Source organism: Mustela erminea, chromosome 6 (assembly GCF_009829155.1).
Source record: "Mustela erminea isolate mMusErm1 chromosome 6, mMusErm1.Pri, whole genome shotgun sequence".
NCBI lineage: Eukaryota > Metazoa > Chordata > Mammalia > Carnivora > Mustelidae > Mustela > Mustela erminea.
This window is the reverse complement of record NC_045619.1, coordinates 122,665,104-122,679,178: the sequence shown is the minus strand read 5'-3', so window position 1 is coordinate 122,679,178 and position 14,075 is coordinate 122,665,104. Positions and strand designations below refer to the sequence as shown.

At 42.0% G+C, this 14,075-nt stretch overlaps 1 long non-coding RNA gene across 4 annotated transcripts in view; it reads right to left on the bottom strand.

Moving 5' to 3' along the window:
• LOC116594308 overlaps positions 1-1,859 on the bottom strand; it is a 47,833-nt gene extending 45,974 nt beyond the window's left edge. The window contains exon 1 of one of the 4 annotated variants that reach the window (XR_004287151.1): positions 1,683-1,859. This is a non-coding gene — a long non-coding RNA (uncharacterized LOC116594308). The remainder of the gene's footprint in view (positions 1-1,682) is intronic. The other 3 variants (XR_004287152.1, XR_004287150.1, XR_004287149.1) reach the window with 3 other exon arrangements.
• Between the last annotated feature and the right edge of the window lie 12,216 nt (positions 1,860-14,075).

Sequence of the window (14,075 nt, the reverse complement as noted above, 5' to 3'; positions counted from 1 at the left end):
TAAACGCAACCTCTATTTTTAGAAACTTTGTCTCCCTTTCAGAAGACCCTTCATATCTGTTTTAGCCGCTTGTTACCCGCTAGTCTACATACATACTCACTCTCCTACACTCCATAGACTGTTCTGTCACTGCAACCCCAACACTTTCCTTTGTCGAAAAACTTTCCTTACCCTATATTAAATGCGGCTTAAATACAGAGATTGGTTTCCTCACCACGTGCCTCACATTTCTTCATGTAAAGCATCAGAGGGTCACTGCCAGGCCCTCTGTCACTGTCCTTTCAGGTTACAAGCTTATCCCTTGGCATCGACAATGCGAATAAGAATTCTCTAGGCTGATCTATATAATGTCTACCCTCCAACCTCTTTTGAACTCCCTCCTCATCCCTCTTTTTAATTTGTATGGTATTTACTTAATTAGTAATTTATATTACTAATTATTCAGATTGACTAATCTGAAGAGATTACATTCTTAAAGAACCAGTGCCATTTATTTTATATATATATATATTTTTTTATATGCCATTTATTTTTTATATAGACAAAGGTCTATTCTTACTAGGTCAAAGGTCAGAGAAACCTAATCTCCTTGGAGTTGGTAACAATAATTGCTAATCTCTCTGTGTATACAAACTAATTGGAATACATCTACTTTACTACTGTGCAGTTTCTACCGGTTGTCAACTAACCAACCAAGAAAAGAAATAATTTATTCATTTATCCACTCAAGAAATATTTACATAACTCCAGACTGTTATCAGTCCAGAAGTATGGAGGGAAACAATGAGACAATGACTCTTCTCCAAGGAGATACATTCTTGCAGAGGGTTGACAAAAAGTAAACGGAGGACTGAACAAGATAATTTCAGATAATGAAAAACAGAATTAAAAAAGAAAAAAGCCAGGTGATGTGATGTTGACTGGGATCAAAGTTACCCCTAGGCTTGGAGGGCAAGGAAGACCTTACTCGGAAGGAGAGACCCATTTGAGTGCGGAACCCGATTAAGGAGCCAGTCATGCGAAAATCAGGGAGCAGAGCTTTCGAGGCAGTATGAACAGCAACTACAAAGGCAAGGTCGGAAGGAAGCAGGCCATTTATCTAGGAACAGAAAGATGTCTGTGTGATTGGAACCAAGTAAGCAAATGGGAAAGTGTCACGAGATAAGGCTGGTGAGAAAGGACTCATTCCTTCCACCTTCATAACACGAGTAGGGGAGTTTAAATTTTAAATATGTGAAAAGCAATGGAAAGTTAAGCAGAGGTTGAAATAATCCTATTTACATTTCTAGAAGATTATTCCAGTTGTTATCGGCAAATAGAATGTAATGAGAGCAGGAAAAGAGGGAAAACCCCACGTCAGGGCTCTGTACTAAAGACGAACTACTATTCTTCATGCAGTTTTCGAGAAGTGACTTTTTTCCCCTCCTAGCAATACAAAACAAATCCTTACGGGGCACCTGGGTGGCTCAGTGGGTTAAAGCCTCTGCCTTCGGCTCAGGTCATGATCCCAGGGTGCTGCGATCGAGTCCCGCCTCGGGCTCTCTGCTCAGGGGGAGCCTGCTTCTCCCCCTCTCTCTGTGCCTGCCTCTCTGCCTCTTGTGATCTCTCTCTGTTAAATAAATAAAATCTTTTTTTAAAAAAATCCTTACACCAGAAATCACAACGTAGAAGAGTAGTCTTACCTTATCCACAGCATCGCTTTCCGCAGTTTGTTACTCGAGGTCAACCCCAGTCAGACGTAAATGATCTTCCTGACGCAGGCTTGTGGCGTCACAAGGTCAACAGTAGCGTTAACTACTGTGACGTCACAATGCTGCGTCATTGGCTCACTTCACCTCCTGCGCAGGCGCGGCCTTCCGAAACGCGTGAGGGCCCTACGATAAGATATTTTGAAAGAGAGAGAGAGATCACATTCACATTTTATTATAGCATATTATTATTATTGTTCTACTTTACTATTAGTTTGGGTATTCATCTCTTACTGTGCCTAATTCATAAATTAAAGTTATCATAGGTCTGTATGGATAAGGAAAAAAACCCAAAGTGTGTATAGGGTTGGGTACTATCTTGAGGTTTCCGGCATCTGCTGTGGGGGAGGGGGTCTTAGAACTTCTCCCCGCAGATGAGGGGGAGTGACTGTAGAGATAAGTCAAGTTGGCGGGTGCCTGAGTGGCTCAGTGGGTTAAGCCTCTGCCTTCTGCTGGGGTCATGATCTCAGGATCCTGGGATTGAGTCCCGCATCGGGCTCTCTGCTCAGCGGGGAGCCTGCTTCCTCCTCTCTCTCTCTGCCTGCCTCTCTGCCTACTTGTGATCTCTCTCTGTCAAATAAATAAATAAAATCTTTTAAAAACAAATAAATAAGAAGTCAAGTTGGCACCACTGTCTCATAAAATGTTTTTGAATGTCACATCAAAACAGGGAATCCTTTTTGCATGACCTTGTCAGCAAACATTCTTTGTAGTTCTTGGAGCCTTGAGCTCTCAGATGGAGATGATTACCTGAAGTTAACGGCTGCTTCCAGTTTTATTGGTTGATTCCTTTGAAAGAAAACATATGTAATGGGGCATTTTAGTTGTGTTTTGACTACAGCTTTGAAGTTTTAAATAACAGTATAGTGCTTACAATATGATAGAATTGGATACAAATACTTGGAATCGCCTGGAATTTATGCAGAACAGGTATCTGTGCCCGGGGTAAAACCGTTTCTCCTATCGTTATGCCTTCAATCATAGTGATTGCATTTATGTATTCATTGGTTTATTTGAGAGAGCGTGCATGTGCCAACAGGGGAGTGGAGGAGGGTAGGCAGAGGAGAGGGAGAGAGAGATTCTTAAGCAGCCTCCACACCCAGCACAGAGCCGTTAGGGGATCCATCTCAGGACCCTGAGATCACGGCCTGAGCCAAAATGGAAAGTTGGATGTTTAACCGACTGGCCCATGCAGGTGCTCCTTTTTCTTAAATTGCATTTTAAACAGAAAAAGCAACAAGTATGGCTAATGGTTAAAAAGAAAAGAAAAGAAAACATACAAAAATGTGTTGCTATGATCCAAAGACCTATTTTTCATTCATCACCCCCTGAATATCTGAATCTTCCAGAACCACAGCATGAACTCTTGCTCTGGAATGTTCAGCATGTTTATTTTTGTCCCTCCTTCCACTTTCAGCAGAACTATTCCCATCATTTTAATCATTGTCCACTGCCCAGCGCACATGCATTCTATTTTAGTGGGCTTTCCTCACTGTGGGGTAGGAAGCAATTAATCTAGACTTTTGGTACCTATTAATGTTTAAGATATTTCTCTGTCCTGATAACAGGGACATTCAGAAACCCAAATGATGAAGCCAAGATATAAATGTCATCCTAATGGGAGAAACTTCAAACATCACTGAATACTCTGGAAGTGATGCAGGCCGCTCTCAGGTTCTGCCCAAATCTTATCACTAAAGCCCTATGTGAGCCCCACATGGAAACCTACATGCTGGATTGCTGTCACCATCACTGCCATTCCCACACATGGAAGATGCCCAGTATTTGAACATAGACCAGCTGGGAAGAATCAACCATGTAACAAATACCACCCAATTTTTCTTCCCTAAAGTTCAATTTTCTGTAAAAGTGCTAAGGCTTTGTAATTTTAATGACTTCTTCCTCTTACCCAGGCCTTATCCACAGATCCTCTTTCTAAAATCTCAACTCTTACTATACCAAATAGCAAAAAGCATACATTTAGCCCGGTAAATCTTTTAGCTAATTTGCTAGCTATTTTCGTCATTCAGATTTGACAGCCCCAAATAAAAAAAAAAAAATCAATTTCTGTCTCTGATGACAGATAAGAAAAGCCAAAGTATGGGGAAATGGTGTCTTTGTCAATGCTTAATGAATAAACCGCATAGAAGGAATAATCTGATATATTTTTTCCTCAGAAATCAATAGGAACACTCTCCATTTTTATATTAATCCCCTCTGCATTAAAACCTAGAATTGCAGATTAAGCTTTCATGTTTCTGTACTCATTTCCCAGCCTGCCCTCTTTGGTGTTGTATTTTTTTTTTTCTAGGAATTAAGCAATTGTCAGTCACCCCTGCATTTCACCACCTCCCTGAAAAGAAGTTATTTGCTGACATGCTGGTCTATTAAGTGTCTTAGGAAAGAATCCACAAGCTTGTGTTTCATTGAATCATAAAAAGCTTGAGAAAATTCAACAAAGGATGGTGAGCAAAGGGAACCTTAATTAGTTTAAGTGAAACTGACTCAGATGAATATGCTAATTTACTGACTCCACCAGGATCTGGTTTCCTGTATGCTGAGTTTTAACTTTTGGGCCATGTTTGTGACTGTCAGCTGCCACAGGCCCAGGCTTTCCAAGCCATGTTTGGCATGGGTTTGGTGACAAAGAAGACCAGCCAGACAGGAAAGCCACGCCTGGCTCAACAGGGGCTATTCTCACAGTCAAATCCAACAGGGCTCCTGGTGGCAGGAGGGAATGTTATCGGTTGCCCCAAGAGCAGCTGAGAAGACAGTGCAAACAGACGAAAGAGTTAGTTTTAATCAGGATATCAAAGTGCAGGTCTGAGCTAGCTGATGAGACAAAAAAAAAGGGGTCAATGTGGGGCAGGCTGTGTGCATTTTATGATGCTTGGAATAAAAGGTTTTCTTCCACCCACACTGAGGTGTGGCAACTAAATACAACATGTGCTGAATCCTGGAACAGAGGAAGGACATTAGCGGAAAGCTGGTCAAATCCTAATAGCCTGTAGTTTTGCTAAGAGTATTGTTTCAATGTTAGTTCTTGTTGCAATCATGTATCACTGTTATTTAAGATGGTTAACATTAAGGGAAGCAGGGGGAGAAGTAAAAAGAGAACTCCCTGTGCTAATCTTGTAATCCTGTGCATTTAAAATTATTTTAAAATGAAAATGTTCTTTAAAAGACTAAAAAACCAATCTAGCCACTTAGTATTTTACAGTGGGGGGAAAAAAAACCCTCAATCTTCTCTAGCTGCCTCAATACTATTTCTCATCACTGTGTTGTACGTTCCTTGTTAAAACATCTAATTCATATTTTTTTTTATTTGAATGATTGACCTAGGTCAAGAGAATGAGAAGAAAAGACACAGACTTAGAGAAATATTTGCAAAAGACATACTTGATAGAAGATTGCTCTCCAAAATATACAAAGAAGCCTACATCTCAACAATAAGAAAACAAACAAACTGATTTAAAAATGAGCAAAGGAACCGGCACCTTACCAGAGAAGATGTATAGATGGCAGGCACCTGGGTGGCTCAATGGGTTAAAGCCTCTGCCTTCGGCTCAGGTCATGATCTCAGGGTCCTGCGATCAAGCCCTGAATCGGGCTATCTGCTCAGCAGGGAGCCTGCTTCCCCCTCTCTCTCTGCCTACTTGTGATCTCTGTCTGTTAAATAAATAAATAAAATCTTAAAAAAAAAAAAGATGCATAGATGGCAAATCGTCATATGAAAAGATGCTCAATATCATACATTATCAGGAAATTTCAAATTAAGCTACAATGGCACACCACTATATACCCATTAGAATCACCAAAATCCAAAACACTGACACCACCAAATGCTGACAAGGATGTGGAACAACAGGAACTTGTATCCATTGCTAGTGAGAGTACAGAATGGTACACCCACTTTGGAAGACAATTTGGCAGTTTCCAACAAAACTAAATATACTCTTACAATGTAATCCAAGAATTATACCACTTAACTCTTTACTCAAATGAATTAAAAACTTCTATCCACACAGAAACCTGCACACAGATGTTTATAGCAGCTTTATTCATAATTGCCAAAAACTTGGAAGCATCTGTCATTTAGAATATATAAGCGTAAGTTAAGATCCCAGAGGAGAATAAATTACCTTAACAGAAGACACAGTCCTCCCTGTCCAGGGGGAGTCCTAGCAAGTTTAATGTGAGGCAGAGGGAAAGGCTTGGTAGGGCTGACCAATTGCTTTAATGAAAAGCAGTCCTTTAATCAGTGGCAAAGAGAAGGAAGGAACAGGAGAAGGAACAGAACAGAAAGAAAGAAGAAATAAGGACTGATTTTGGCCCTATTTATTTTAAACTTTCAAGCACTTCTTATTACCAGTAAAACGAGCTCCAGTCTTAGCATGTCCGGCTCTTCCTCCAGCAATCACGAATTCCTGGGCTGCAATTGCCGGGCATGACTCCCTAGGTTCCAGTTCCATAGACTCACTCAAGTTCTCCAGACTCATTCTACCGCTTTCCAGCCTCTAAGGCTTTGCTCACCTATTCCCACACCTTCAAATGTCCTCATTGAAGATGGAATGCAGGGGGGTGCCTGGGTAATTTAGTCATTGAGCATCTGACTCTTGGTTTCAGATCAGGTCATGATCTCAGGGTTATGATCTCAGAGTAATGATTTGGAGCCTCGTGCTGAGCCCTTCGCTGGGGTCCCTGCTCAACAAGGAATCTGCTTGAGATTCTCTCTTTTCCTCTCCCACTTCCCCTCCCCCAGCCCATGTTATCTCTTTCTAAAATAGGTAAATAAAATCCCAAAAAAGAAGGAAAAAAAAAAAACAAATGCAAAGGCCAAGATGGCCGAAAGGCTATCCCAAATCATATTTCATTCTCCAGCTGAAATTTTTCTTTCCTCTATCACCAATACACTTGATACATACGTAAGAGTATGTATCACATTCTATCTAAGGCAGCCATTAGCTGAAACTGACTTCTCTCCACTGCAGGGCTGTAATCTGAGAGCAGAGACCACATCTCTTCATCTGTACTCCCCAGCACACCTATTGCAATGCCTGACATATCAAAGAAACCTAGAATCTTAAACTCAGAGTTGGAAGGAATCTCAAAGATGAAACGGGAAATGTCATAAGGTGTCGAGATGTATTTGAGGTAAGACTGATGGAGGAAGAGATTGAGGGGAAAGGTTAGGAAAAGAAAATTAGAAAGGGCAAGAGGAATAATAAATATTTCTTGGGAATTTGTTAAGAGCCACATAATTCCAAACCCATTGTATATGTATTCTGTCATTTAATTTTCACAACAGTTTGACAAGGAAAGTGCCGTTATCTCTCTCTCTCTATCAGAGAAGCAACCCCGGACACAGAGGTTAAACCAATTGCTGAAGTTGAACAGTTAAGGAATGATGGAGACGGAACGCCAACCCAGGCAACTCAGCTCTAATGTCTACTTGTCAGCAAAATCAAGCTCAGCAAAGAGGCATCACACACATACCACAAGGAGAAGGAACCTTCAGGAATGGGTGACTATGATGTACTTTCCATCCTGCTAACCTTGGGATGCCCACACCGAGTACACCGGGCGTGATTATCTTGAAGTTAAAAACCTTACCCAAAATGGTCAGCATTCACAAAATATAAAACATTCACATAATATGACATTTTAAGAAGGAACCTTTCTGTGATTTTTTAAAGCACAAATCCCCACGAAGGGAACACATTTGGTAACCAGCCCAAGCATTGTAGCCACAATAGAAGAAACTCAGTGAATTTAATCAAAAGCATGTACCTAGCCACCAGGGCCCCTTTGGGAATGCTTGCTAGAAAAACCACATGTAGCTTTCAGTTTCTATCATCTGGCCCTAACACAGCCCTTGTTTTTACTGCTTAGTAATAATTCAAAGCAGGTTGCCTGTAGGAACAATTTTTAAAAGACTAATTTTTTATAACTTCAATGTTACACAATTTTTTCAGAATTTCCCATTACAATCAAAGCTTAATGAAATATTTATGAACTATAGAGGTTGATGGCTTGTTAATTTTCATTTTTTAACCAGAATGGGATAATACTGAGTATCAATGTCCCATACATTCTCTGTGGTCACATGGACAAGTTGTTAAGTCTCTTGGACTTCAGGAAATAAATGGGTCAGTTCGGGTGGCAGAAACCTCCTTGAACTCAGCCCGGTGTAAAAGAAGGGCACATTTTAAAGTTGAAAAAGGAAATGCCTTGGAAACTGCTGTAAGAAGTATTTGACAAAGAAGCAAAATATGCTCTCAGTTCATCTTCTGTTACACACACACACATGCACACACACATGCACAGGCAGCCCCAATTTCCTGCCCACCGCAGTGTTGGGTACTTCTGGGGACACCACTCACATTATAGTCTAAATAAATGCTCCCACCTGATGTGGTTTTGGAATATACATGAGGTTTGGGTGGGGGGGGGGGCATCCAGAGCCAGCAGCCAAGAATTCTTGAGACATCTTTGGTGCAAAAAGGTGGTTTTATTAAACCACAGGGACAAGACCCATGGGCAGAAAGAGCTGCTGCACTGGGTTTGTGAGAGGGTGGCTGACTATATACTTGGGAGTTGGGGAAAGTAAGGAAAAGGGAGGTTTCAAAAGGATTTTCATATGTTAAAGCCTCACAGGATACAGAAAGCCTCGCCATTGTCAACTTAAGGTTGTTTTTACCTCTAGCAAGGCATTAACATTAAGACAGTTGGGAGCCTCTGGGAGGAATATCACACAGATCCTATCCAGGAGTGGGAAGACAGGCTGGCTGGGTGTGGGCTTGGACTTTGTCCTCAGCTTGCCTTCTGCTCCCTCATCACCACCCTGTGACACCCCCTCCCCCTTTCTTGCCTTAGTCTCTTCCATTCAGTGGCCTCACAATGCCCCCATATCCTGGAAAACACAGATCTCTTACCTTTCATTCACATTATACAAATACCACTACTTATTTAGAGCTTAAAGATCTCACCTTCCTACATTTTAACAGGAAAGAGGAAAATGCTCTGGCAGGATTAAAGCCTAATGTTTGAGGCTTTGGAATTTCAGGCATCGGTTAGCAAATAGCAGAGACTATCTGGGGATAGCCAAGCAGCTCGTCCTTAATACATCACATGGACGAGCACCTTGACCTGGTATATAATAAGCTCGCCCTTCTTCCTAGTGTTCCTGATACTTTCAGGGTCCTTCATCCCCTGTGTTGCTGTTGGTGAGCTGGAAATGGGGTGTAGCCTAGAGATGAGGGCAGAGAAGCAGGACCCTGGGGCTAACATCAGGGTCCAGCATCGTGGTCCTCAGCAGCGCAGCATCAGCTTCTGCATTCTTGGGCCCTGTGTGCGTCCTTGACTTCTGCAGCCCCTCCCTGTTTACAGAGCTCCAAAGGTAAAGAGACAATGACAGTACCCCTTCTCACAGGGCTGTGGTGAGCTTTTAGCAAGTTCGCTCACGTCAACATTGAGCCCAGTCCTTGCGACGCTCGGTCCACCCTAGCTGGTACGGTTAAGCAGCTCTAAAGTTACATGGAATCCAGTCCCTAAAGAAATCGACCCCCCGCCCGCCCCAACGCGTTGTTTAACAGAAGCTCGCATTTACTCTTCCCTGGAATGAAGCCCGTCTCTCCCACCAAGATGACAGGGCTCCAGATGTTGTTTCTCCTTTCCCAAATTACATAACACCTTTGATCCCTCACTTTCAATCAGAACTAATAGGCTCTAATTGCAGACATTATCAGTGCGAATGGTGCTGGTTGCTGATAAATGAGCTACAGGCACAGTTTGTTCTGCCACCACGGGTAGATGAGCATGGGGAGGGCAGTGTCATTCCACGAATCTCTCAGCACCTGGGACTCAGGCTGATGGCACCTGGCAGTCTCGTTTCGGGGCACTCGGCCTTGCCCGCCACTGACTAGCATCGAACAATACACTCTAATATTATCCTATGGTTTCCTTTAAAGAGATCCTTCCTAGACCAGGCCAACTGATTCATTTCCAAGCCACTGGCAAACATAACCACCTAGTACAGGCAGGATAATGGACCATTTCGGTAGCTCACATTTTTCGGGATACAATCAGGAAAAATCAAAGATCGGGTTTTGACTCAAGTTTGAGAATGAGAGTTTCCAGGGTCAGGGGGTAGACACACACACAGCTTTATAGCGGTATTTTTTTTTTTTTTAAAACAAGGATTTTGAGTGACTCCTTTGATTAACATTTGTACTGTAAATGTAACATCATCTTTACCACAGAATTTATTCTACAATGGTTTAAAGCCTCAGCCTTTAACCTCTCAGCTTCCCCAATATGTTCATATGTCACAGACGATGCTGAAAAAATAAAATGGCCAAGAATGTACTTGGCTTGAGCCAAGTACCCTAAACTCAACCATCAGTGAAACTTGAGAAAGAAAAATAAAGGAAGGAAGGAAGGAAGAAAGAAAATAGTGTATTCAGTCTAGTTCATTTTATAGAAGATGGACAATATGGAAGAAAGCAGTCAGAATTAGAAAGGAAAAAACTTTTCTTATTTTCCCTGTTGAATTTGGAAACCCTCTCTGCCAAGTTTCTCCAACTATATGATGTATTATCAAGGTTAGGCCCCGAAAGACCCAGCTACCTCCAGGCACACTGGTCTGATTTCATTTCCTATCATTAATTCATCCATTTTTTCCCTCACCTTGGAGCCTTTACCTTTGATGTTCTTTCAGTGCAGAACTTTCTCTACACCCTTCCCTCCCGCTGACCCTTCAATTTCAACTTAAACGTCACTCTTTTCTTTCCGGACGCTGTGACCCCGTGACCCGGGTCTCCTTCCCTCACACCCCAAACTACCACCTGTTACAACCCAACGCCTTTGGAATGCTCTTCATGTAACGATTCCTCAGTATAGCTTTTTCCTGTGGCCTCTACTGTCCCTGATGACTGAGACCAGGTCTTCCTTATCTTTGTGTCCCTACCACTTACCATGAAGCCTATCACGTTTTAGGTACTCGATACATACTTCTTGAATTAGTTGATTAACATATGAATGAATAACAGGCATTCTGATTGACACCAGGAGACTGTTCCTTTTTGAAACATGACATCATAGGGATTTCAGAGTCTCCATAATGTATTTCTTTTTTTTTTTTTTTAAGATTTTATTTATTTATTTGACAGAGTGAAAAAGATCACAAGTAGGCAGAAAGGCAGGCAGAGAGAAAGGGGGAAGCAGGCTCCCTACCCAGCAGAGAGTCCAAGGCGGGGCTCGATCCCAGGACCCTGAGATCATGACCTGAGCCTAAGGCAGAGGCTCAACCCACTGAGCCACCCAGGTGTCCTCCATAATGTATTTCATGTCTAGACACAAGGTGTTTACATGTGACCTAGAAGATAAAAGTAAAGCCAAAGGGCCACCATTTGTCCTGGGCTGTTTCCACACCAATGAAAACTAAGAAATTGTGGGGTGCCTGTTGGCTCAATTGGTAGAACATGTGACTTTTTATTTTGGGGCCCTGAGTTTGAGCCCCACATTGGGCATAAAGATTACTTTTTTAAAAAAGACTAAGAAATTGTTCTTTATTAAAACGTTTCTTGGGATGCCTCGGTGGCTCAGTCAGTTAAGCGTCTGTCTTAGGCTCAGGTCATGCTACCAGGGTCCTGGGATTGAGCCCCACTTTAGGCTCATTGCTTGGCGGGGAGCCTGCTTCTCCCTCTGCCTGCTCTGCCTGCCACTGCCCCTGCTTGTGCTCGCTCGCTCTCTCTCTCACAAATAAATAAAATCCTGAAAAAAAAAGTTCTTTATTAAAGCACTTGCTTTTCCCATTTGACAGTTTCTAAAGAACTGAAGGAATCTAAGAATGTATATATAACCTAAAAAAAAATGAAAAAAAAAAAGCACACAAATCACTACCAAAAATACATAAGTTTCATATACCAGTAACTCAAATGCAACAGGAGTGGAATGTGCAAGTGGCACTGACTTCCAGGACACAGATCGCAGCTAGCTCTCCTCTAGACTGTGTAAACAAACCCCTGTAGAAGAGGAGAAATGTGTTCTCACTAAGGGAAAAAATAAAAATATATTTCCCTACAAATTAGACAGGTGATATTGTCTCCAGTGAGGATATTTAAAAACTGTTACTTCAATGGACATGCCACCCCTTACATTGTAACTGTTACTGGCTATAGTAGCCAGGGTATGATAGGCTACACCATGGTAACAGATAAAACGTGAAACCCTAGTGGCTTAATACCATTGAGTTTATTTCTCCCTCTTGCCACATGCTCCTTCCATCTTGGGGTCTCACCATCCTCTGGCTTCAAGTTGAGCCAGCATATTGGGGGAAGAAATCAACCAGAAATAAAACAGTTTACTTCAACTTATGTTCCACTGGACAGACCTAGCCACATGGTGAATCCAACTTTAAGAGAATCTGAGAAACGAAGAGCTGCACACGACTGAGGGTGAATATAAACAAGTCGTCGTTTGGTCTTAACAAGTAATTCTGCGTTTTGACACATGGTCTCCATGATTTAGCTAAAAGGACTATTTCCTTTATGATAATTGGATTCAGCCCAGACATGTTTAAAATATACCCTCAGCAGCCCATAGTTCTGCATTTATATTCTCTGGCATTGTGCTCCAGGATATACTTAAGGTATTGTATTATTTATTGCCATATAACAAATTACCTCAAAAGTTAGCAGCTTGAGACAGAAAACATTTATTATCTCAGCTTCTGGAATCAGAAATTTGGATGTGGCTGGCTGAAGGTCTTTCCTGACCTTGCAGTCACACTGTTGGCTGGGGTAAGGACACATCTGAAGGTTTGTTTGGAGAAGGATCCACTTCTTAGTCCACTCATGTGATTATTGGCAGAATTCAGTTCCTCATGGGTTGCTGGACTGATGGCGTCAAGTTCCTCACTGGCTCACTGGTTCCTCCCTGGCTCAGTTCCTCACTGGCTGTGAGGAGACCGCTCTCATTTCCTTGCACAGGTACCTGTCCACAGGGAAGCTTCCAACATGGCTGCTGGCTTCCCTCTGACAAGGTGAGCAAGAAAACAAGAGGGAGAAGCCAAAGATGGAGGCCAATCCTTTGTAATCTAATCCAGAAGTGGCAGTGATAGTTGTCATCTCCATTCATTAGAAATGAGTCTCCAAGTGCAGTCCACATTCTAGGGAAGGGGATCACGCAAGGACATGAATACTAGGGGCTGGCATCATTGGGGGTCGTCTCAGAGACCACTTAACCACTAAGGTTCTTCCAGGACATCTTAGGTTTGGTCATCCTCTTTCAACTGTTTTGTTCCTTATTTTGTTTTCAAGTTTCGATTGATAGGGTTACGTTAGTAACCTTAGTGGTAGAAATCAGATAAAATTTAGAACTGTGGCTTTGGTCTTCTTCTCAGGCTATGATGGTGAAGATGGCCTCTAGATGATGGAAATAGTGAACAAGCGATTTATGAAAATTATAGTCAATTCAAGTTGTACAGCCATCTAAGAAAGGACAAATAGGGGCAGGGTGGCTCAGTGGTTAAATCCTCTGCCTTTGGCTCAGGTTATGATCTCAGGGTCCTGGGATCAAGCCCCACATCGGGCTCTCTGCTCAGTGGGAAACCTGCTTCCTCCTCTCTCTCTGCCTGCCTCTCTGCCTACTTGTGATCCCTGCCTGTCAAATAAATAAGTAAAATGTTTTAAAAAAAATAATAAAAATAAATAAATAAATAAGGACAAATATAGCCTTTCTTCTGCTATCTAGTACTACTTGTGTTGTGTATACTTTCCTAGTTAATCCTTTATAGGACTAGCTAGTTTTTAAAATTCCAGCTGATACTGCTCTGTCAATTAAAGGATCTTTGGAGAAGTGAAACGGACGTACATGGCTCCCATCCATGAGGCGTCAGGAAGTTCAATTTTTTCACATGCCTAGAGTGGGGGAGAACCAGAAATGTTTGCAAACAACACTAATCGCCCTCCCCTCTTAACCTTATCAAATATTACTATGAGGTGGTCTCAGGGTCCTGGGATTGAGCCCCGTGTTGGGCTCTCTGCTCAGTGGGGAGCCTGCTTCCCCCAACCCCCCACCTGCCTCTCTGCCTACTCTCTGTCAAATAAAAAAATTAAAATCTTAAAAATGAGGAAATCTCTTTATATCCAAGTTGAAGGTCAAATAATCCTATTTCTATATTCATATTTGGGTTTGTAATAATAACAATTAATATTCTTTCTTAATACCCTATATATTCTTGGAACTTCCATCCAAACTGCCTGTACTTTCAGGTCCCCAAATACAGGTTCTGATGAAGCCTAGATATTGTTTGTTTGTCACCAA